General features: G+C 49.4%; 1 non-coding gene across 1 annotated transcript; it reads left to right on the top strand.

Moving 5' to 3' along the window:
• Positions 1 to 5,289: 5,289 nt before the first annotated feature.
• On the top strand, positions 5,290 to 5,444 carry LOC128288424 (5.8S ribosomal RNA). Its single transcript, XR_008278750.1, has one exon. It is a non-coding gene; the product is annotated as a 5.8S ribosomal RNA (ribosomal RNA).
• Positions 5,445 to 11,469: the final 6,025 nt, after the last annotated feature.

The following is an 11,469-nucleotide window of genomic DNA, read 5'->3' as shown; positions in this document are numbered from 1 at the left end:
CACATTGACCAAGTTTTTTTAGCTCTTTAGGGGGGAGGTGATATTGAGCGAACATGGGTTGTCCAGGGCACTGCCCACGCCCATCTCATGCCCAGACGTCGGTGCCACCATCGCCGGTTAGGTTCCCGGCGGTGCTCCGACGATCCATTTCGGAGGTGGTCCGGTGAGCTTTCCCGGCGGTACTCCGGTGAGCCATCCCGAAATATAGAAAACGATGCTACAAGTCGTCCCGGTCCCTCCCCTTTCAGAACAAGAGCCTCCGGCACCTTAGGCCCTTTGTCGCGCCGGAGCATCAGGCACCATTGGTAACCTAGGACGTCGATGGTGCCGGAGCATCCGCACATTGCTGCTTGGATGTGCTGGAGCCTTGGACGCACAACTAGGCCACCTAGGACGTTAGTGGTGTGAGAGCCTCGAGCAGCATCGGCACCTTGGTGCCTTGGATATGCAGGAGGCTCGGACACCATCGGCAACCTAGGCCCTTGGTCGTGCAGGAGCCTCGGCCACCATCGGTAACCTAGGCCCTTGGTCGTGCGGGAGCCTCGGGCACCATCGGAAACCTAGGCCCTTGGTCGTGACGGAGCCTCGAGACACCATCCAACCTAGGCCCTGTGTCGCAAGGAGCTCGGACACCATCGGCAACCTAGGCCCCTGGTCGTGCAGGAACCTCGGGACCATCGGCAACCTAGGACCCTGGTCGCGCGGGAGCCTCGGGCACCATCGGTAACCTAGGCCCCTGGTCGTGCGAGAGCCTCGGGCACCATCGACAACCTAGGCCCCTAGTCGTGCGGGAGCCTCAGACACCATTGGAACCTAGGCCCCTGGTCGTGCGGGAGCTCAAACACCATTGGCAACATAGGCCCCTGGTCGTGCGGGAACCTCGGGACCATCGGCAACCTAGGACCCTGGTCGTGCGGGAGCCTCGAGCACCATCGGCAACCTAGGCCCCTGGTCGTGCGGGAGCCTCGGGCACCATCGGCACCCTAGGCCCCTGGTCGTGCGAGAGCCTCGGGCACCATCGGCACCCTAGGCCCTTGGTCGTGCGAGAGCCTCGAACCATCGGCACCTAGGCCCTTGGTCGCAAGGGAGCCTCGGGCACCATCGGCACCTTGGTGCTTGGATGTGCGGAGCCTTGACACCATCGGCAACCTAGGCCCCCGGTCGTGGCGGGAGCCTTGGGCACCATCGGCACCCTAGGCCCCTGGTCGTGCGAGAGCCTCGGGCACCATCGGCACCCTAGGCCCTTGGTCGTGCGAGAGCCTTGGAACCATCGGCACCTAGGCCCTTGGTCGTGCGGGAGCCTCGGGCACCATCGGAAACCTAGGCCCTTGGTCGTACGGGAGCCTCAGACACCATCGGAACCTAGGCCCCGGTCGTGCGGGAGCTCGGACACCATCAGCAACCTAGGCCCTTGGTCGCAGCAGAACCTCGGACCATCGGCAACCTAGACCTCGGTCGCAGCGGGAGCCTCGGCACCATCGGAACCTAGGCCCTCGGTCGTGCGAGAGCCTCGGCACCATCGGCAACCTAGGCCCCGGTCGTGACGGGAGCCTCAGACACCATCGGAACCTAGGCCCCTGGTCGTGTGGGAGCTCAGACACTATTGGCAACCTAGGGCACCGGGTCGACGGGCAACCTAGGAACTGGTGGTCGCAGGGAGCCTGCACCATCGGCAACCTAGGCCCCGGTCGCGTGAGCCTCGGGCACCATCGGCACCCTAGGCCCTTGGTCGTGGCGAGCCTCGGAACCATCGGCACCTAGGCCCTTGGTCGGCGGGAGCCTCGGGCACCATCGGCACCTTGGTGCTTGATGTCTGGGAGCCTAGGACACCATCCAGAACCTAGGCCCTCGGTCGCGGCGAGAGCCTCGGGCACCATCGGCACCTTGGTGCTTGATGTGCGGGAGCCTCGACACCATCGGCAACCTAGGCCCTTGGTCGTGCTTGAGCCCTCGGGCACCATCCAGTAACCTAGGCCCTTAGTCCCGCTGGAGCTCGGGCACCATCGGCACCTTGGTGCCTCTAATCGAGAGCCTCGAAAAGATTGGCACCTTGGTGCTTGGATGTGCTGGAGCCTCGGACACCATAGGCAACCTAGGACGTTGGATGTGCGGTGCTCGAGCGTTAAGGGCACCTGGTGCCTCTTGATGTCTTGGGCTAAAGAAAAGTGTCCCCTGCTTCGCATATATGAATGTTGCCTGGTAGCAGATTTACGAAGTTTTTTAGCTCTTTAAGGGTAGATCCGCTTCAACGTGGCCCCCACTCAAACTCGAGTTGGGTAAGTCCCAGAACACCCACGGGGTCGGATAGTCCGCAATGACTCACCAACGGTGGTAGGTCGATCGCGGCGCTAGTGGCCGGTGATGATTTTCCGCCGGTCAAGCTCGTGCCCATAGAAATGTAGCCAACGACTCAGACCAAGTTCCCTATATCGCAAAGATCTCTTGGGGTGGCTTATGCATTGCTATGGGCTCGAGCTTGGCTTGCCCATTCTCCCCTCATATGTTAGGGGCGCTTTGTGCCTTCCAAGTCGGTGACCCATCGGCGCCTTTGCCTTGCCAAGCCCTTGCCCACATTCGTCGCCTGTGACCCTAGTACCAAGTCCCTTGACGGCAACGCACATCGGGGCGTAAGTTGAGTTTGTAGGCTTGGTCTTGGCTCGAGCAAGTCCCAAAGGATTTTGTCCCTTGTAGTTCTCGTGCTGCGCTTGTGGTGTGCCCTCATTTCATTGTTCCTTCCACTCCCTATCAATACATTGGTTGGGTGGGTTGTTGGCCGGTGTCGCGTGGTGCTACTACTAGTACGCAATGGGCATATGAGTGGTGTTTTGCTTGTGTGTATTGGCGTGCTCCATGCTACCCACATCGAATCTGCCGAGCCACACTCTCTTCATTGAATCCCTTGTTCTAATTGAACCCAAGGTGCGCGACGGATCCCGTGTTATGCACCTAAGCCAAATGGAATTATGGATGTGTTGCCGCCCTTCTCCATCTCTTGCCCTTTGGGCTGCGTGGTGGACCACAATCGTGCCTCGTGTCCCGAATGTGCCCCTTAAATCGGTGTGGCCTCGCTTGCGCAATCGGTGCTCGCTCGTGCTTTCTGACACGGAAAATATTTTTGAGAGTAGGGTTTAGGCCCTTGTCTCTCGATGCTTATGCATTTTGTCTCTTGACACGGACGATGCTCGTGCTCGTTATGGCCTCTTCATTGCTCGTGTGGCATGTTGAGAGCCATGCAAAGGTCGACGTCATGGAGGAATGCTACCGTTGATCCCGCCAAGAGTCATATGCTTGTCTCAAAGATTAAGCCATGCATGTGTAAGTATGAACAAATTCAGATCGTGAAACCGCGAATGGCTCATTAAATCGCTTATAGTTTGTTTGATGGTATTTGCTACTCGATAACCGTAGTAATTTAGAGCTAATACGCAACAAACCCCAACTTCGGAAGGGATGCATTTATTAGATAAAGGTCGACGTGGGCTTTGCCCGCTGTTCGATGATTCATGATAACTCGACGGATCGACGGCATTTGTGCCGCGTGACGATCATTCAAATTTCTACCCTATCAACTTTCGATGGTAGGATAGTGGCCTACTATGATGGTGACGGTGACGGAGAATTAGGGTTCGATTCCTGAGAGAGCTCGAGAAACGGCTACCACATCCAAGGAAGGCAAGAGGCGCAAATTACCCAATCTTGACACGGGAGGTAGTGACAATAAATAACAATACCGGCTCTATGAGTCCTGTAATTGAATGAGTACAATCTAAATCCCTTAACGAGGATCCATTGAGGAAAGTTTGGTGCCAGCAGCATGTAATTCCAGCTCCAATAGCGATATTTAAGTTGTTACAGCTTAAAAAGCTCAGAGTTGACTTAGGGGTGGGTCGACCGGTCCGCCTCACTTCTGCTGTGAGCACCTATTCTGCTTCGTCTCATCGCCGCTGACGATGCGCCCCCGGCCTTAATTGGTCGGGTCGTTCCTCCTAAGTTATTTTGAAGAAATTAGAGTGCTCAAAGCAGCCTCACGCTTGTATAGATTAGCATGGGATAACATCATAGGATTTCGATCCTATTGTGTTGGCCTTCGTGATCGGAGTAATGATTAAGGGACAATGGGGCATTCAGATTTCATAGTCGAGGTGAAATTCTTGGATTTATGAAAGACGAACAACCGCGAAACCATTTGCCAAGGATGTTTTCATTAATCAAGAACGAAAGTTGGGGGCTCAAGACGATCGACATCTGATCCTAGTCTCAACCATAAATGATGCCGACTGTGGATCGGCGGATGTTGCTTTTAGGACTCACGCCAAGACCTTATGAGAAATCAAAGTCTTTGGGTTCCGGGGAGTATGGTCGCAAGGCTGAAACTTAAAGGAATTGATGGAAGGGCACCATCAGGAGTGGAGCTCATGCGCTTAATTTGACTCAACACGGGAAACTTACCGTGTCCGCACATAGTAAGGATTGATGATCGAGAGCTCTTTCTTGATTCTATGGGTGGTGGTGCATGGCCGTTCTTAGTTGGTAGAGCGATTTGTCCGGTTAATTCTGCTAACTAATGAGACCTCACTGCTATTCAGCTACACGGAGGTGATCCTCCGTGGTTAGCTTCTTAGAGGGACTATGGCCTTTAGGCCACGGAAGTTTGAGGCAATAACAGTCCTGTGATGCCCTTAGATGTTCGGGTCAACGCCGCCATAATCGATGTATTCAACGAGTCTATAGCCTTGGCCGACGTGCCCGTAATCTTTTGAAATTTCATCGTGATGGGGATAGATCATTGCAATTGTTGGTCTTCAACGAGGAATTTTAGTAAGCGCGAGTCATCACCGCTGACTACGCCCCCGCCTTTGTACATACCGCCGTCACCTCCCTACCGATTGAATGGTCCGGAAGTGTTCGGATGGCGGACGCGAGTGGTTCGCCGCCCGCGACATCGCGAGAAGTCCATCGAACCTTATCATTTAGAGAAAGGAGAAGTCGAACAAGGTTTCCGTAGGTGAACTGCGCGAAGGATCATTGTCGAAACTCGCTTAGCGTAATCGACCCGTGAACGCGCTGGATACAACATCGGAGGTGGTGCGGGTGCATCGTCACCGCTGCTATCCTCGCGTCGGAGCGACCGGCCCCGCCGCCCCTCTCGCCCATTGGGTGGGGTGAGGTGTCAGGATCGCGCGAATCGCGCCGAGGAATCGAAATGAAAAAGGGACACATCTCCGCCGTCGCACCGTCATGGTGTCGATGCTTCGTTGATGTTGTTCTTTGTCGCAAAGTATATAGAACAACTCAAAGAACGGATATCTCGGCTCTCGTGATCGATGAAGAACGTAGCAAAATGCGATACTTGGTGTGAATTGCGTAATCCGTGAATCATCGAAGTCTTTGAACGCAAGTTGCGCCCCAAGCCATTAGGTCGAGGGCACGCTTTGCGGGTGTCACGCATCGTCCGCCCCTATCCAACCCCGATCCTTGGGACTCGGCTGGACCGCTGGCAAAAATTGGCCTTCCGTCGCGCCATAGCCGCGGTTGGCCTAAATTTGAGTCCTTAACGGCATAATCGCCGCGACGATCGGTGGTAATGCCGTAAGCAACCTCGCTCGTCGTCGTGCGCTTTGTCGATCGAGACCCTTAAACCCTTTCGGCATCGCATCGCGACCCTGTGTCAAAGTGATTACCCAACGAAGTTTAAGCATATCAATAAGCGGAGAAAAGAAACTTACAAGGATTCCCTAGTAACGGCGAAAGTGAACTGGAAAAGCCCACTTGAGAATCGCACCACCGCGCTCGAATTGTAGTCTCAAGAAGCGCCTCGGGCGGATCGCCCAAGTCCTTGGAAAGGGGCGCCAGAGAGGTGAGAGCCTGTCGTGTTCGGACCTCGCCGCACCACGAGGCGCCGCTTCACGAGTTGGGTTGTTTGGGAATGCAGCCTTAATCGGGCGGTAAATTCCGCTTAAGGCAAATACGGGCGAGAGACCGATAGCGAACAAGTACCGCGAGGAAAGATGAAAAGGACTTTGAAAAGAGAGTCAAAGAGTGCTTGAAATTGTCGAGAGGAAGCGGATGGGGGCCAGCGATGTGCCCCTTGGGTGTGGAACGGCGAGAGCTCGTCCGCCGATCGGCTCGGGCGTGGACCGACGCTGGTCGTGGGCGGCGCCAAGCCCGGCCTTTGATATGCTGTGGAGACGCTGTCGCCGATCAGGGGATCCAAAGACGCGCCGCCTCGGCGTGCTTGACACTGCGTGCTCAGGCGTCGGCCATGGGGCTCTATTCGCCCGCCTTGAAACACGGACCAAGGAGTCTAACATGTAAGCGAGTCAACGGCTAGAAAACCCGAAGACGAAGGAAGCTGATTGAGGGATCCTCACGTACACCACCGACCGACCTTGATCTTTTGAGAAGGGTTTGAGGAGAGCATGCACTGTCGGGACCCGAAAGATGGTGAACTATGCCTCGAGCGGGCGGCTAGAGGAAAGTCCGGTGGAGGCCCGCAGCGATCTCGACGTGCAGATCGCTCGTCTGACTTTGGTATAGGGCGAAAGACTAATCGAACTGCCTAGTAGCTGGTTCCTCCAAGTTTCCTCAGATAGCCGGAGCCCTTAGCGAAGTTTTATCTGGTAAAGCTAATGATTAGAGCATCGAGGGCGCAATGCCCTCGACCTATTCTCAAACTTTAAATAGGTAGGATGGTGCTTCGCTTCGCTGAGTCGCGCCACGAATCGAGAGCTCAAGTGGGCCATTTTGGTAAGCAAATCAAGGCGTCTGGGATGAACCTAAGTCGGAGTTACGGTGCCCAATCACGCCAACCTAGTGTGACAACTCAAAATTGACCCTAGTCGGGAAGTGGTTTCGGACCACTAAACCGAGTCACCAAATGTTTGAACGTAATATTTATTGTCTAGAATATGTATTTACTGAATGTGTAAAAATTTCAAGCTTCGTTTAGTCGATTGCATGTGAATTCGCTTAGTAGGACTTGTATGTCACTTTTGAAAAATGATAGGCTAATCTATAAGGACCTAATAGTACATGTAGTCAAAAGGAGGACTTGCATGTCAAAATCCCCCCAAGTGCTAGTGGCCGCCATGACAAGGAAGCATGGGCAAGACATGTCATGAAACATGTTGGGTGAGTGTTTTATGTTGAAATAAATAAAATAAGGTGCATGAGTAATAAAAAAAAAGGGTGTGTGTGTGAAGGCTTTCCTCCCTCCCCATTGCCGTGCAAGTGAGAAAGAAAAAAAAAAAAAAAAGCTTTGTTCATCTTTTTTCCATCCTTTTGCCAAAATCTCAAGGGAGAAGAAAGGGTCCTTGCTCATGTTTGGTTTGGAATAGGTTGGCCATCCTTGTAGCTAGATTAAGGTATGTTTAATATGGTGCCATGAGATTCATGCATGTTCTTAGTTGCTAGTTTTAGTTCTAATTAGTCCATGATTCAAAACCTTGCTATGTCATGGGGATGATAGTATGAAATGAAAATTTGAGATAAGTAAGGTTAAATTTGATTTGGTAAAATCGGCCATATGGGTGTATATGTTTGTAAAATATATTTCCTTTGTTAACTCCTTACAATCGGTTGTAGGAGTAATATTGGCTTATAAGGTTGAGTTGATTCATGATGTTGTATGTTAGGATTAAAATACTTGAGACTAGATTAGCTTAATGGTGACCATGCATTCTGGCCTTGAAGCATTAAACAAATGTTGGTTGAGATTTTGATATTTTGAACAAAGATAGTTGTGAAATGGGTGAAAACCATTAAGTTATACACATAAAAATCCAGCAAGAAGATTAAACTACTAAATGTATTCATTTTAGATCAAGACATCCAAAGAGGGAGAACCAAGCAAAGGCAAAGCAAAGATAATCGAGTAGTAGATTGGGAATCATTTCATCCGATATAAGGTAAGTCATTACACATATGTTTGATATTGCTTAAATGATTGTAAAATCTATGCAATTGTGTTTAATGGGATGATATATATATATAAATGAAAATGTATGTGTATGGAGGATGACATTTGTTGAATGTAAAAGAAATAGTGAAATGTGTAGAAAGTTTGCTTTCGGCACTAAGTGTCTTGGGCAATACGTGTGTACGGTGACGAGATTGGCACTAAGTGTGCATGCTGGAAATATATGGCACTAAGTGTGCATGCTGGAAATATACTGACCTGGGTGTGCGAGCTCAAGGGTATGGCACTATGTGTGCGGGCTTAAATTGCATGGCACTAAGTGTGCGAATCGAGTAATGAGCACTGTGTGTGCATTCTATATATATGTATATATATATCTCCGATCGAACAATTATATGGAGGGTGTGTCTCCATCGAGTTGAGTATGGACAGCGGATCGGGTAAGTACCTTGAGCTCATGACGAATAGGAAATACGTTCATGCTCGAGGTTGAACTTGGTAAGCCTTAGATCTATGTGATGATTGCAATTGTATGATTGTGGTGTGAATGAGTTGGGGTGTAAAGTGCCTCAAATATCTTATTGTATAAATATGAAATGTGGATGTATGACTTGGTATGAGATTGAACCAAAAGGTCCGAGGAATTACGGTATAGTTTCGATATGGATGAGTACCTAGCCTCGTTTATTGTTTCATGTTGTGATAACTTTATCAATGGGTGGTTGTTGAATGCTTATGACTTACTGAGTTATAAACTCACTCAGTGTTTTCTTGTCACCCATTTTAGGTCTCTTGACTCAGATTGTTGCGTGCTCGGAACCGCTGTTGAAGTCATCACACCGGCTGGAAATCTTTTGGTATTGTCTTCGTTGTTGAAGAACATTTGGCATGTATAGGCTATTATGTTTTGTTGAACTGCGGGTTGTAAACTTTAAGCCATGTGAAAATGGCCTATGTGGTCGCCGAGTGGGATGCTAGAACCTATAGCCACGAGTCTTAGAAACTTTAATTTTGATAAGGTGGCCATAATTTGTGTCATGTATGATGGATGATTAAGGCCAAGGAAAGATTCATGAAATTGGCATAGTTCATCGCAGTAACTGTTGCAGACAGCAGCAGTGAGATGAGATTGAAAATCACTAAAAATAGTAGAAGTAGAATTAAATAGTGAATAAATTATGAAATTGAACCTTGATGAATCTATTTTTATATGGATGAAACGAAACGACTATATGAGCAGTATACTGGGAGATATTAAAGTTCTCGTGAGACAGGGCCAGAACGGTTTCTGGGTCCCCTGTCGCGACTTTGAAAATTTACTATAAATTATGAAGAAAGAATTAGAAGTCATGCCTTATATTTTCAGATTCCATTTTGAGTCTAGTTTCATTAGAAATAATCGAACCAGTATTAAAGCCCTGTACAGAGAGATATTCAAGTTGTAATGCGTGAAGGTCAGTGTAGTCGACCCTGTAACATGGGTGATTTTAACTAATAAACTGTACCAATTGGCCTGACCAAAATTCTAGAAATAAATCCATGGATGAATATATGAGTCTAAATTCAGGAAAATTTACGAATCAGTTTTCAAGTTTTGGAACTCGAGATATGATTTTAAGGTGACAGTGATGCAGTTTTCCAGCCTGTCTGAAATGCCAAATTGGTTGGTACTTTGAGAGGATTTGGCCCGTTAACCCCTCGTGTCCGACACGGCGCGACGGTCACGGTTTCGGGTGTTACAATTTTATTGGTATCAGAGCTATGGTTTAGTCGGTTCTAGGACTACCATAGAGCGTGTGAGTCTAGCTATACATGCCAAATTGTTAGTGCTTAATAATGTGATGACTTCTGACGGTTGAAATTTTTGTTTTGATTAGCGATGGAACCCGGTAGAGAGACCCTTGGCGGATGACATCGAAAGTGTAGCGGCTGCTCCCACGCAAGGGACACCGCCTGCTGAGCCTCACCATCCGCGAATAATCAAAATGAAGGGCGAAACAAGCCTTCTTCACCATGATGAATGAGTGGTCGCGAATATGTCCGAACCAACCCTACTGTCCAACCATTCCAGAATTTAAATACTCCACCCCAAGAGTCCGCAATGCCTCCTACATCGATCCCGTAAGGCTAAGCAAACTACCAGAGACTTGATTAGGAAGCTGGGTCGAGGAGTTCAAGGCCATAGTCATCGATGATGCCGAAAGAGCCGAATTCGCTCGATAACACCATTCGAAAGTGTTAGATGAACTGCATGCACACCGATGAATGTCTTAAGTGTGCTATATCCTTGTTAAGTAGACTCACTTACTATTGGTGGAGGACTTTAATTTCCATAGTCCCAAATGAACGAGTTACTTGGGATTTCTTTCAATCCGAATTTCGAAGAAATACATTAGTCAACTGCTCATCGATCGAAGCGTAAGGAGTTCTTGGAACTCAAGCAAGGCCGATGATCAGATCTCAATACGAACATGAGTTCGTAAGACTTAGTCGGTATGCTCGGGAGTGTGTGGGTGATGAGGTTGCTATGTGCAAAAGATTTGAAGAAGGATTGAATGAAGAGTTAAAGTTACTAGTGGGAATTTTGGAGATAAAGGAGTTCGTGACACTAGTCGAACGAGCCCGCAAGGCTAAGAACTTGGGAAGGAGAAGAAGAAGGCTGAATTTGAAGCAAGAGATTACCGTAAAAGATCAACGAGTAAAGCTTCATTCTCGGCTGTAAAGAGGTTCAGGAGGACACCAAGAAGTCGAGGGCGATCATGGAATTTCCATTAGAGCCCGACCATCGACGGACTCTCGAGCTACTTGTAGCTAGTGTGGGCAATAATCGCCAAGAGAGACCTCGAATGCCCCCAATGTGGAAGACGACACCTAGGTGAATGTTGGGGTAAGTCTCGTTAACTGCTCATATTTAATGTGGTTCAAGGACCACTTCATTAGAGATTGCACGGAGCTAGATGAGAAGAATAAGGTGCAAGGTGCAAGATCGAGTGGGGCGATAGCCTAGAGGTAGACCCCGAGGATTTCAGGAGGTAGGGGTGGTAATCAGAGAGGAGCCACCGACACTACTGCTCGATCCAAACCCGTGTTCTCGCTAGAGCATATGCCATCCGCGCACGAGAGGAGGCATCCTCCCCGACGTTATCACCGGTACTTTTACTCTCTTTGATACTAGTATGATTGCATTGATTGACCCCTCTACTCATTCATATGTATGTGAAACTTAGCATCCAAAGAAGACTCTCACCGTTGAGTCTATCGAGTTCATAATTCGAGTGTCAAACCCTTTGGGTCAATACGCATTGCTGATAAAGTGTGCAAGAGATGCCCCTAATAATTCGAGAACTCGCTTTTCTACCGATCCGATGCTTCTACCATTTGATGAATTAGATGTTATTCTTGGTATGGATTGGTCGATCGTACATGATGCAAAGGTGGATCGCAAAAGGAAAACCATTGATTTGAGGAGTGCAAATAATGAGGTAGTCCGAGTTTAGTCTATCGATTTAAAAGGAGTGCCAAATGATAATATCTTCTATGACCGCCGAGAT

This window comes from Gossypium arboreum, unplaced genomic scaffold (assembly GCF_025698485.1).
Source record: "Gossypium arboreum isolate Shixiya-1 unplaced genomic scaffold, ASM2569848v2 Contig00213, whole genome shotgun sequence".
Lineage (NCBI taxonomy): Eukaryota > Viridiplantae > Streptophyta > Magnoliopsida > Malvales > Malvaceae > Gossypium > Gossypium arboreum.
Note: the sequence above shows the minus strand (reverse complement) of the source record. Positions and strands in the feature narration are given on the sequence as shown.